The sequence below is a fragment of the Vulpes vulpes genome, chromosome 16 (assembly GCF_048418805.1).
Source record: "Vulpes vulpes isolate BD-2025 chromosome 16, VulVul3, whole genome shotgun sequence".
Taxonomy (NCBI): Eukaryota; Metazoa; Chordata; class Mammalia; order Carnivora; family Canidae; genus Vulpes; species Vulpes vulpes.
The window spans coordinates 32,629,674-32,643,706 of record NC_132795.1 but is presented as its reverse complement, the minus strand read 5'-3'; positions in this window follow the sequence as shown (position 1 = coordinate 32,643,706).

The following is a 14,033-nucleotide window of genomic DNA, read 5'->3' as shown; positions in this document are numbered from 1 at the left end:
AACCAGTACCCTAACCCTACCCCTAACCCTAACCCTACCCCTCACCCGTATATTCACCCTAAACCTAACCCGTACCCTAACCCTAACCAGTAACCTAACCCTAACCCTTACTCTAACCCTTACCTGTATCCTAACCCTAACCCTAACCAGTTCCCTAACCCTAACCCTAACCTTAAACCTAACCCGTAACCTTACCCTAACCCTAACCCTAACCCGTACACTAAACCTAAACCTAACCCTATGCCTATTGCTAACCCGTACCCTAACCCTAACCCTAACACTAACCCTAAACCGTACCCCAACCCGTACCCTAACCGTAACCCTAACCCATACCATAACGCTAACCCTAACCCTAACCTTAACCCTTACCCTAACCCTAAACCAAACCAGTACCCTAAACCTAACCCTAACTCGTACCCTAACCCTCACCATAACCCTAAACCTCACCCATACCCTAACCCTAACCAGTACCCTATCTCTAACCCTAACCCTAATCCTTAACCGTACACTAACCCTAACCCTATGCCTTATCCGTACCCTAACCCTAACCCTAACCCTACAAGTAACCTAATCCTAACCCTAACCAGGACTGTAACCCGTTCCCTAACCCTAAACCTAACCCGTAACCTAACCCTAACACTAACCATAACCATTACCGTAACCCGTACCCTAACCCTAACCCTAACCCGTAACCAAACCCTAACCCTAACCCTAACCTGAACCCTAACCCTAACCCTAAACCTATCCCTAACCCTCACCTGTACCCTAACCCTAACCCTCACCCTAACCAGTACTCTAACCCGTTCCCTAACCCTAACCCTTACTCTAACCATAACCCGTACCCTAACCCTAACCCCAACCAGTACCCTAAACCTAACCCTAACCCTAAACTTATACCTATCCCATAACCTAACACGTACCCTATCTCTAACTCTAACCCGTAACCTTACCCTAACCCTAACCCTGATTCGTACCCTAAACCTAACCATAACCCGTACCCTAAACCTAATCCTAACACTCACCCTGTTGCTAACCCGTACCCTAACCCTAACTCTAACACTACCCTAACCCGTACCCTAACCCGTACCCTAACCGTAACCCCAAACCTAACCCTAAGCTTAAACTAACCCGTACACTAAACCCAATCCTAACCCTAACCCTTACTGAAACGCTAACCCTAACCTTAACCCGTGTCCTAACCCTAACTCTAACCCTAACCCTAATCCGTACCCTATCCCTAAACCGTACCCTAACCCTAACCCTAATCCTAACGCTAACCAGTACCCCAACACTAACCCTAATCCTAACCCTATCCCTATCCCGTACCCTTACCCTAATCGAACCCTAACCCGTACCCTAACCCTAACTCGTACACTAAACCTAACCTTAACCCTAACCCTATTGCTAACCCGTACCCTAAACCCAACCCTAACACTAACCCTAAAAAGTACCCTAACCCTAACCCTTACCCGTACACTCACCCTAACCCTAATCCATACCCTAACCCTTACCCGTAACCTAACCCTAACCCTTAATCTAACCCTAATCCTAACCCTAACCCTAACGCTAACCAGTACCCTAAACCTAAACTTAAGCTTAACCCTAACCGAACCCTAACCCTAACCATAACCCTAACGCTTACCCTTACCCTTACCCTAAATCTAACCCTATACCGTACCCTAACCCTAACCCTAACCTTATTGCTAAACCCTACCCTAACCCTAACCCTAACACCAACCCTAACCCGTACCCTAACTGTAACCCTACCTGTACCCTAACCCAAATGCGTACCCTAACCCTAAACCTAACCCTAACCGTAACACGTAACCTAACCCTAACCCTAACCCGTACCCTAAACCTAACCCTAACCCTAACCAGTACCCTAACCCAAAGCCTAACCCATTCCCTAACCCATTCCCTAACACTAACCCGTAACCTAACACTAACCTTAACCTTAAACCTAACCCTAAACTGTACCCTAACCCTAACCCTAACCTTAATCCTAAACAGTACCCTAAACCTAACACTAAACCTAATCCTAACCCTAACCCTAACCCTAACCCAAATCCGAACCCTAACCCTAACCATAACCATAACCAGTACCTTAAACCTAACTCTAACCCGTACTGTCACCCGTAACCCTGACCCGAACCCTAACCCATAACCTAAACCTAACCCTAAACCTTACCCATGCCCTAACCCTAACCCTAACCCTAATCCTCAACCATACCGTAACCCTAACCCTATCCCAAAGCAGTACCCTAATCCTAACCCTAACCCTAAACCGTACCCTAACCCGTTCCCTAATGCTAACCCTAACCCGTACCCTAACACTAACCCTAACCATAACCAGTACCCTAAACCTAACTCTAACCCATACTGTCACCCGTACCCTTACCCTAACCCTTACCCATACCCTAACCCTAACCCTAACCTTAACCCTAACCATAACCAATACACTAACCCTAACCATAACCCGAATCCTAACCCGTACCCTAACCCTAACCCTAAACCATTCCGTAACCCGTACCCTTATCCTAACCCTAACCCCTACCCTAACCCGTATCTTAAACCTAACCCTAACCTAACCCGTACCCGTACCCTAAACGTAAGCCTAACGTGTACCCTTACCCTAAACTTAAACCAAACCAGTACCCTAACCCTAACCCTAAACCGTACCCTAACCCTAACCCTATCCCTAACCCTATCCCTATCCCTAACCCTAACCCGTTCCCTAACCCGTACCCTAACACTAACCCTAACACTAACCCGTATCCTAACCCTAACCCTAAACCTAACCCTAACCTGTACCCTAACCCTAACTCTAACCCTAACCCTAACCAGTACCATACCCGGAACCCTAACCCTAATCCTAAGCCGTACCCTAACCCAAACCTTAACCCTAATCCATACCCTAAACCTACTCCTAACCCTAACCAGTCCCCTAACCCTAACCCTAATCCTTACTCTAACCCTAATCCGTACACTAACCCTAACCGTAACCAGTACCCTAACCCTAACCCTAACTTTAACCCTAACCCATTCCCGAACCCTAACCCTAACCCTAACCCTAAACCTAACCCTAAACTGTATCCTTACCCTAACCCTAAACCTAACACGTACCCTAACCCTAACCCTACCCCGTACCCTAAATCTAACCGTAACCCTAACCCTATTGCTAACCCCTACCCTAGCCTAACCCTAACACTAACCCTAACCCATAACCTTAACAGTACCCTAACCATAAACCTTACCCGTACCCTAACCTAACCCTAACCCTAACCCTAACCTTAACCCTAAACTGTACGCTAAACCTAACCCTAACCCTAACCCTAACCCTAACCCTAACCCTAACACTACCCCTAAACCATACCCTAACCCGTACCATAACCGTTACCCTAACCTGTACCTGAACGCTAAACCTAACCCTAACCTTAACCCTAACCTTAACACTAACCCGTACCCTGAACCTCACCCTAACTCTAACCCTAACCTCTACCCTAAACCTAACCCTAAAACTAACCCATACCCTAACCCTAAGCCTAAACCAAACCAGAACCCTAACCCTAACCGTAACCCTAATCCATACCCTAACCCTAACCTGTACCCTAATACTAAACCTAACCCTAACCCGAACCCTAACCCTAACCCTAACCCTAACCATAACCCGTACCCTGACCTTAAACCTAACCCTAACCGTCACATTTACCCTAACCATAACCCTAACCCTAACCAGTACCCTAACCCTAACCTTAACGCTACCCCTTAACCTAACCCGTACCCTATCCCTATCCCTAACCCGTACCCTAACCCTAACCCTAACCCTAATATGTACACTCACCCTAACCCTAAGCCGTACCCTGACCCTCAACCTTACACTAACCCTAACCTGTACCCTAACCCTAAACCTAACCAGTACCCGAACCCTAACCCTAACCCTAACTCTAACCCTAACCCATACGCTAACCCTAACACTAAACCTAACCCTAACCCTAAATCTAACCCATACCCTAACCCTAACCCTCAACAAACCAGTAACCTAACCCTCACCCTCACCCTAACCCTAACCCTAAACCTAAACCATACCCTAACCCTAACCCTAAACAATACACTAATCCGTACCCTACCCCTAACCCTAACTGTAACCCTAATCCGTACCATAACCCTGACACTAACCCCAAACAGTACCCTAACACTATACCTAACCATAACCCATACCCTAACCCTAACCCTAACCCTAACCCTAAACCTAACCCTAACCCGGATCCTAACCTAACCCTAACCCTAAACCTAACCCTAACCTGTACCCTTCCCTAAGCTTAACCCTACCCTAACCAGTACCCTAACCCTAACCCTAAACCTAACCCTAACGCTAAACCGTACCCTAACCCTAACCCTAACACTACGCCTCACCCGTACCCTAACAGAAATCCTAACCCTAACCCGTACCATAACCCGTACACTAACCCGTACCCTAATCTGTATCCTAACCCTAACCCTAACCCTAACCCGTACCTGTACCCTACCCTAACCCTAACCCGTAACCTAACCCTAACCCTAATCATAACCCGTACCCTAACCCCAACCATTACCCGTAACCTAACCCTAAACCTAAACCTAACCCGTACCCTAAACCTAACCCTTACCCTAACCCTAAACCCTCCCCTAACCCTAACCCTGACCAGTACCCTAAACCTAACACTAACCATAGCCCTAAACCTTAGCCTTACCCTAAGCCTAACCCGTACCCTTACCCTAACACTAACCCTAAACCGTACCCTAAACCTAACCCTAACCCGTACCCTAAGCCGTACACTAACCCTAACCCTAAGCCGTACCCTAACCCATACCCTATACCTAACCCTAACCCTAAACCTAAACCTAATGCGTACCCTAACCCTAACCCTAAACCAACCAGAAACCTAACCCTAACCCTAATCCTAACCCGTACCCTAACCCTCACCCTAAACCTAACCCGTTCCCTTACCCTAACCCTAACCCTAACCCTAAACCTAACCCTAACCCATAGAATAACCCTAACCCGTAACCAAACCTAACCCTAACACTCACCCTAACACTAATCCGTACCCTAACCCTAACCCTAACCCGTACCCTAACACTAACCCTAACCCTTTCCTGTACCCTATTCCTAAACCTGACCATAAGCAGTACCCTAACCCTAACCCTAAACCTAATGCGTACCCTAACCCTAATCCGAACCCTAACCCTAACCCTAACCTGTCCCACTATCCTAACCCTAACCTGTCCCACTACCCTAACCCTAACACTAAAACTTACCCTAAACCCAAACCTTACCCGTACCCCAACCCTAACCCTAACCCTAACACTATGCCTAACCCATACCCTAACCCAAACCCTAACCCTAACCCGTACCCTAACCCGTACCCTGACCCGTACCCTAACCCGAATCCTAACACTCAACCTAACCCTAAACATAACCAAACCCTACCCTAACCCTAAACCATAACCTAACCCTAACACTAACCCTAAACCTTACCCGGACCCTAACTCTAAACCTAACCCGTAACCTAACCCTAACCCTAACCCTAACTCCTACTCTAACCCTAACCCTAACCAGTACCCTAACTGTAACACTAACCCTAACCCGTACCCTATAACTAACCCTAACCCGTACTCTAAGCTGTACCCTAACCCTAAACCTAACCCGTACCCTAACCCTCACCCTAAACCTAACCCTTACCCTAACCCTAAACCTAACTCGTACCCTCACCCTTACCCTAAGCCGTACCCTAAACTTAACCCGTACCAAACCCTAACCCTTACACTAACTCTAACCCATACCCTAACCCTAAACCTAACCAGTACCGTAACCCTAACCCTAACCCGTACCCTAACCCTAACCCTAACCCGTATCCGTAACCTAACCCTAAACCGAACCCTAACCCGTACCCTAACCCTAACCCATACCCTAACCGTACCCTAACCAGTACCCAGCCCTAACCCTAACCCTAACCTAACCCTAACCCTAACCCTTCTGCTAATCTGTACACTCACCCTTACCCCAACCTGTACCCTAACCCTAACCCGTACCCTAACCCTAACCCTTACTCTAACCCTAACCCGTACCCTAACACTAACCCTAACCATTACCCTAAACCTAACCCTAACCTTAACCCTAACCCGTACCCTAACCGTAATCCTAACCCTAGCCCTAACCTTAACCCTAAAACTAAGCCATACCCTTACCCTAACCCTAACCCTTACTCGTACACTAACCTTAACCTTAACCCGTACACTAAACCTAACCCTAACCCTATTGCTTACCCGTACCCTAGCCCTAAACCTAACACTAAACCTAACCCGTACCCTAACCCATACCCTAAACGTAACCCTAACCCGTACCCTAATTCTAAACCTAACCCTAACCCTAACCCTAAACTTAACCCTAACCCGTACCCTAAACCTAACCCTAACACTAACCCCTAGCCTAACCCTAACCCTAACCCCAACCAGAACCCTAACCCTAACCATAACTCGAACCCATACCCTAACCATCACCCAAACGCATGCCCTTACCCTAACCCTAAACCAAACCAGTACCCTAAACCTAACCCAAATCCTAACACTAAACCGTATGCTAACACTTACCCTAACCCTAACCCTAACCCTAAACCTAACCCTAACCCTAAACCTAACCCTAACCCTAAACCTAACCCTAACCCGTACCCTAACGCTAACCCTAAACCTAACCAGTACCCTAACCCTAAACCTAAACCTAACCCGTACCCTCACCTTTACCCTAACCCTAACCCGTATCCTAACCCTCACACTAACCCTAAACTTAACCCTAAGCTGTGCCCTAACCCTAACCCTAATCCTAAACAGTACCTTAACCCTAACCCTAACCCTAATCCTAAAAGGTACCCTAACCCTAACCCTAACCCTAACACGAATCTGTACCCTATCCCTAACCATTACCCTAAACACTACCCTAAACCTAACCATAACCCGTATCATAACCCGAACCCTAACCCTAACACTAACCCTTAACCTAACCTAACCCTACCCTAACCAGTCCCATAACCCGTACCCTAAGACTAATCCTAAACCGTAACCTAAACCTAACCCTTACCCTAACCCCTACCCTAAACCTAACCTTAAACCTAACCCTCACCCGTACCCTGACCCTAGCCCTAACACTAACCAGTACCCTAACCCTAACCCGTACCCTAACCCGTTCCCTCACCCTAAACGTAACCCTAAACCTAACCCGTAACCTCAACCTTACCCTAACCCTAACCCTAACCCATTCCCTAACCTTAACCCTAAACGTAACCCAGAACCTAACCCTAACCCTAAGCGTACCCTAACCTTAACCCTAACCGTAACCCTAACCCTAACCCTAACCCAACCAGTACCCTAAACCAAATCCTAACCCTAACCCTAAACCGTACTCTAACCCTAATCCTAACCCTAACCCTGAACCGTACCCTAACCCTAACACTATCCCTAACCCTAACCCTAATCCTAACCCTAACCCTATCCCTAACTGGTACCCTGACACTAACTCTAACCCTAACACTAACCATTACCCTAAACCTAACCCTAACCCATACCCTAACCCTAAGCCTAACGCGTATCCTAACCCTAACCCTAACCCTAAACCTAACCCTAATGTGTCACCTAACCCTAACCCTAACCCGAACCCGTACCCTAACTCTAACCCTCACCCTAACCAGTACCCTAACCCTATCCCTAACCCGTACCCGTACCCTCACACTAACCCTAAACCGTTCTCTAACTCTAACCCTAACCCGTAACCTAACACTAACCCTTACGCTAACCCGTACCCTAACCCTAACCCTATCCCGAACCCAAACCCTAAAAAGGACCCTAACCCTAACCCTAACCCTAAGCAGTACCCTAACCCTAACACTAACCCTAACCCTAACTCCTACTCTAACCTTAAACATAACCCTAACCCTACACCTAAACCTAACCATAACCCGAACACTAACCCATACCCTAACCCTAACCCTAACACTATCCCGTATCCTAACCCTAAACCTTACCCAGCACTAACCCTAACCGTAACCTGAAACCTAACCCTTACCCTAACCCTAACCCTAAACCTAACCCTAACCCGTACCCTAACCCTAACCCTTACCCTAACCCTAACTCTTACACGTACCTAACCCTAACCCTAACCCTAAACCTAACCCTAACCCAAACCCATATTCTAACACTAACCCTGCCCTAACATGTACCCTAACTCTAAACCTACCCCTAACCCTAACCAGTACCCTAACCCTAACCCTAACCCTAAACCGTACCCTAACCCTAACCCTAACCCTAATGCGTACCCTAACCCTAACCCTAACCAATACTCTAACCCTAACCCTAACACTAACCCGTACCCTAACCTTAATCCTCGCCCGTTCCCTAACCAGTACCTTAAACCTAACCCTAACCTCGCAGTACCCTAACCCTCAACCTAACCATAACCCGTATCCTAACCCGTACCGAAACCTAACCCTAACCCTAAACCTAACCCGTATCCACACCCTAACCCTAACCCTAACCCTAACTCTAACCAGTACCCTAACAATAAACCTAACCCTAACCCATACCCTAAACCTAACCCTAACCCTAACCCTCACACTAACCCTAACCCTATCCCTAACCCGTATTCTAAACCTAACCCTAACCCGTACCCTAAACCTACCCTAACCCTAACACTAACCCGTAACCTAACCCTAAACCTTACCCTAACCCGTACCCTAACCCTAACCCGTACCCTAACTGGTCCCCAGCCCTAACCCTAACCCATTACCGAACCCTAAACCTAACCCTAACCCTATCCCGTACACTCACCCTAACCCTAACCCGCACCCTAACCCTAACCCTAACCAGTACCCTAACCCTTACCCTAACCTTAACCCTATCCCTAACCTGTACCCTAAACCTAACCCAAAGCTTAACTCTAACCAGAACTCTAACCCTAACCCTAACCCTAATCCTAACATGTATCTTAACCCTAACCCTAACACTAACCCGTACCCTAACCCTAATCCTCGCCCGTTCCCTAACCAGTACCTTAAACCTAATCCTAACCTCGCACGTACCCTAACCCTAACCCTAACCATAACCCGTATCCTAACCCGTACCGAAACCTAACCCTAACCCTAAACCTAACCCTAACCCTATTCCGTAACCTAACCCTAAACCTAACCCTAACCCTACACTGTACCGTAACCAGTAACCTAACCCTAACCCTAACCTGTAACCTAATCCTAACCCTAACCCTTACCCGTACCCTAACCCTAACCCTAAACCAAACCGTAAACCTAAACCTAACCCGTACCCTCACCCTAACCCTTAGCCGAACCCTAACCCTAACCTTACTCTAACCCGTACCCTAACCCTCACCCGTACCCTAACCCATACCCTAACCCGTACCCAGCCAAAACCCTAAGCTGTAACCTAACCCTAACACTAACCCTAACCCTAACCTATACACTGACCCTAACCCTAACCCGTACCCTAAACCTAAACTGTACCCTAAACCTAAACCTTTCTCTAACCCTAACCCGGACTCTAACCCTAACTCTAACCTGTACCCTAAACCTAACCCTAACCCTATTGCTAACCCGTACCCTAAAACTAAGCCTAACACTAACCCTAACCAGTACCCTAACCCGTACCCTAACCGTAATCCTAATCCGTACCGTAACACTAACCCTAACCCTAACCCTAACCCTAACCCTAACCAGTACCCTAACCCTAACCCTAACCCAACCCGTACCCTAAACCTAACCCTAACACGTACCCTTACCCTAACCCTAACGCACACCCGTACCCTAACCTTAACACTAACCCATACCAAAAGCCATACACTAACCCTAACCCTAACCCATACCCTAACCCGTACCCTAAACCCAACCGTAACCCTAACCCTAAACCCAAACCATTCCCTAACCCTTACCCTAAACCAAACCAGTACCCTAACCATAACCCTAACCCTAAACCGTACCCTAACCATGAAACTAACCCTAAACCTAACCCTAGCCCGTAACCTAACCCTAACCCTAACCCGTACCCTAACCCTCACCCTAACACGTACCCTAACCCTAACCCTAACCCTAACCAGTACCCTAACCCTAACCCTAACCCTCACCCTAACCCGTACCCTAATCCTAACCCGAACACTAAACCATACCCTAAACCTAAACCTAACCCTAACCCGTACCCTAACCCCCACCATAACCCTAACCCTAACCCTAACCCTAACACTAAACCATACCCTAACCTAACCCTAACCCTAACCCTAATCCGTAACCTAACACTAATCCTAACCTGTACCCTAACCGTGACCCTAACCCTAAATCCAACCCCTGCCCTAACCCTAACCCTAAACCGTACGCTAACCCGTAGCCTACTCTAAACTGTAACTTAACCCTAACCCTAAACCTAATCTGTACTGTAACCCCTATCCTAACCCGTACCCTAACCGTAACCTGTAACCTAACCCTTACACTAACCCGTACCCTTAACCTAACCCTAACTCTAAACCTAACCATTACCCGTTCCCTAACCCTAACCCTAACCCTAAGCCTAACTCTAACCAGAACCCTAACCATAACCCTAACCCTAATCCTAAACCGTACCCAAACTCTAACCCTAACCTGAACCCGTACAAAAACACGTAACCTAAACCTAACCCTATCCCGTAACCTAACCCTAACCCTACACTGTACCGTAACCTGTACACTAACCCTAACCCTAACCCGTAACCTAACCCTAACTGTAACCCTCTCCCGTACCCTAACCCTAACCCTAACCCTAACCCTAACACTAACACTAAACCTAAACCTAACCCGTACCCTCACTCTAACCGTAAGCCGTACCCTAACCATAACCCTAAGCCTAACCCGTACCCTAACACTAACCCGTACCCTAACCCGTACCCTAACCTGTACCCAGCCCTAACCCTAACCCATAACCTAACCCTAACCCTAACACTAACCCTAACCCATACACTCATCCTAAATCTGACCCGAACCCTAACCCTAACCAGTACCCTAACCCTAACACTTACTCTAACCCTAACCCATACCCTAACCCTAAACAGTACCCTAACCCTTAACCTCACATTAACCCTAATCCGTACCCTAACCCTAACCCTAATCCTAACCCGTAACCTTACCTTAACCCTAACCCTAACCCGTACCCTAACCACTACCTTAACCTGTACCCTAACCCTAAACCTCACCAGTAACCTAACCCGTACCCTAACCTGTACCCTTAACGTAACCCTAAATCTAAACCTAACCGTAACCCCTACCCTAAACCTAAACCTAAACCTAAGCTTACCCCTAACCAGAACCCTAACCCTAACCCTATTCCTAACCCATACCCTAACCCTAACCCTAACCCTTAACCGTACCCTAACCCTAACCCTAACCCTAATTAGTACCATAACCCTAACCCTAACCCGTACAGTAACATGTAACCTAACCCTAACTCATTACCTAACCCTAACCATAACCCTAACCTTTCACTCTACCGTAACCCGTACCCTAACTCTAACCGTAACCCGTAAACTAACCCTAACCCTAACCCGTACCCTAACCTTAACCCTAACCCTAACCCTAAACATAAACCGTACCCTCTCCCTAACCCTAAGCCGTACCATAACCCTAACCCTAACCCATACCCTAAACCTAACCCTAACCCTAACCCTAACCTAACCCTAACCCGTAACCTAACCCTAACCCTAACCCGTAATCTAAACCCAAACCTAACCCTAACCCGTACCCTAAACCTAACCCTAACCCTAACCCCTACCCGACCAAAACCTAACCCTAACCAGTACCCTAACCCTACCCTAACCCTAACCCTAACCCAAACCCTAACACTAACCCTAACCCGTCACCTTATCCTAACCCTAACCCTAACCCGTACCCTAACCCATATCGTAAGCTGTACAATAACCCTAAACCTAATCCTAACACGTACCCTAATCCGAACCCTAACCCTACCCTAACCCTAACCCATACCCTAACCCTAACCCTAACCCTTACCTTAACCCTCACTGGAAACCTAACCTTAAAACTAACCCTAATCCTAACCCGAACCCGTACCCTAACCGTAACCCTAACCCGTACCCTAAAGCTAACCCTAACCCTAACCCTAACCCTAACCAGTACCCTAACCCTAACCCTAACCCGAACATGTACCCTAACCCGAACCCTAAAGCGTACCCTTACCCTAACCCTAAACCAAACCAGCACCCTAAACCTCACCCTAACCCTAAACCGTACCCTTACCTTAACCCTAACCCTAACCCTAACCCAAACCCCAACCCGTACCCTCACCCTAACCCTAACTCTAACCCGTATCCTAACCGTAACCCCAACCCTAAACCTAACCCTAAACTGTACCCTAACCCTAATCCTAACCCTAATCAGTACCCTAACCCTAACCATAACCCTAACCCTAATGCTAACTGGTACCCTAACCTTAACGCTAACACTAATACGTACCCTGACCCTAACCCTAACCCAAACCACTATCCTAAACCTAACCCTTACCCGTACCGTAACCCGTACCCTAACCCTAACCCTAACCCTAAACCTAACCCTAACCCAAAACCTAACGAGCACTGTAACCCGTACCCTAACCCTAACCCTAAACCGTAACCTAACCCTAACCCTAATCCTAACCCATACCCTAACCCTAACCGTAACCCTAAACCAAACCCTAAACTGTACCCTAACCCTAAACCTAACCCTAATCAGTACCCTAACCCTAACCCTAACACTAACCCTGAACCAAACCCGTATCCCTAACCTAACCCTAACACTAAACCTAACCGTAACCTGTACGCTAACGCTAACCCTAACCCTAACCAGTACCCTAACCCTAACCCTAACCCTCATCCTAACTCGTACCCTAACCCTAACCTTAACCCTCATCCGTACCCTAACCCTAACCCTAACCCTAACCCGTAACCAAACCCTAACCCTAACATGTACCCTAAACCTAACCCTAACCCATACCCTAAACCTAACCCTAACCCTATCCCGTATCCTAACCATAACCCTAACACTAAACCTAACCCTAACCTGTACCCTAACGCTAAACCTAACCCTCAACCTAACTAGTACCATAAACCTAAACCTAACTCTGATCCTGACCCATAATCTAACACTAACCCTAACCCTAAACTCTACCCTAACCCTAACCCTAACCAGTACCCTAAACCTAACCCTAACCCCTACCGTCATCCGTACCCTAACCCTAACCATAACCGGTAACCTACCCTAACCCAAACCCTAACCAGTACCGTAACCCTAACCCTAACCCTAACCCTAACACTAAACCTAACCCCAATCCTAACCCTAACCCTTACCCGTACCCTAACCTTAACCCTAAACCTAACACATACCCTCACCCTTTCCGTAAGCTTTACCCTAACCTTAAACCATACACTAACCCTAACCCGTAACCTAACCTTAACCCTAAACCTAACACATACCCTCACCCTTTCCGTAAGCTTTACCCTAACCTTAAACCATACACTAACCCTAACCCGTACCCTAAACCTAACCCTAACCCATACACTAAACCTATCCATAACCATAACCCTAACCCTAACGCGTACCCTTCCCTAACCGTAACCCTAACCCGTACCCTAGGCGTACACTAACCCTAACCCTAACCCGAACCCTAACCCGTACCGTAAACCTAACCCTACCCTACACCTAAAACTTACCATACACAAACCCTAACCCTAAACCAAACAAGTACCCTAACCCTACCCTAACCCAAACCCTAAACCGTAACCTAACCCTAACCCTAACCCTAACCCTAACCCTAACACGTCACCTCACCCTAACCCTAAACCGTACCCTAACCCTAACCCTAAAACTAACCTGTATCCTGACCCTTACCCTAACACTAACCATTTCCCTAACCCTAACCCTAACCCGTACCCTAACCCTAACCCTAAACCTAACCCATATCCTAACCCTAACCCTAACTCTAAA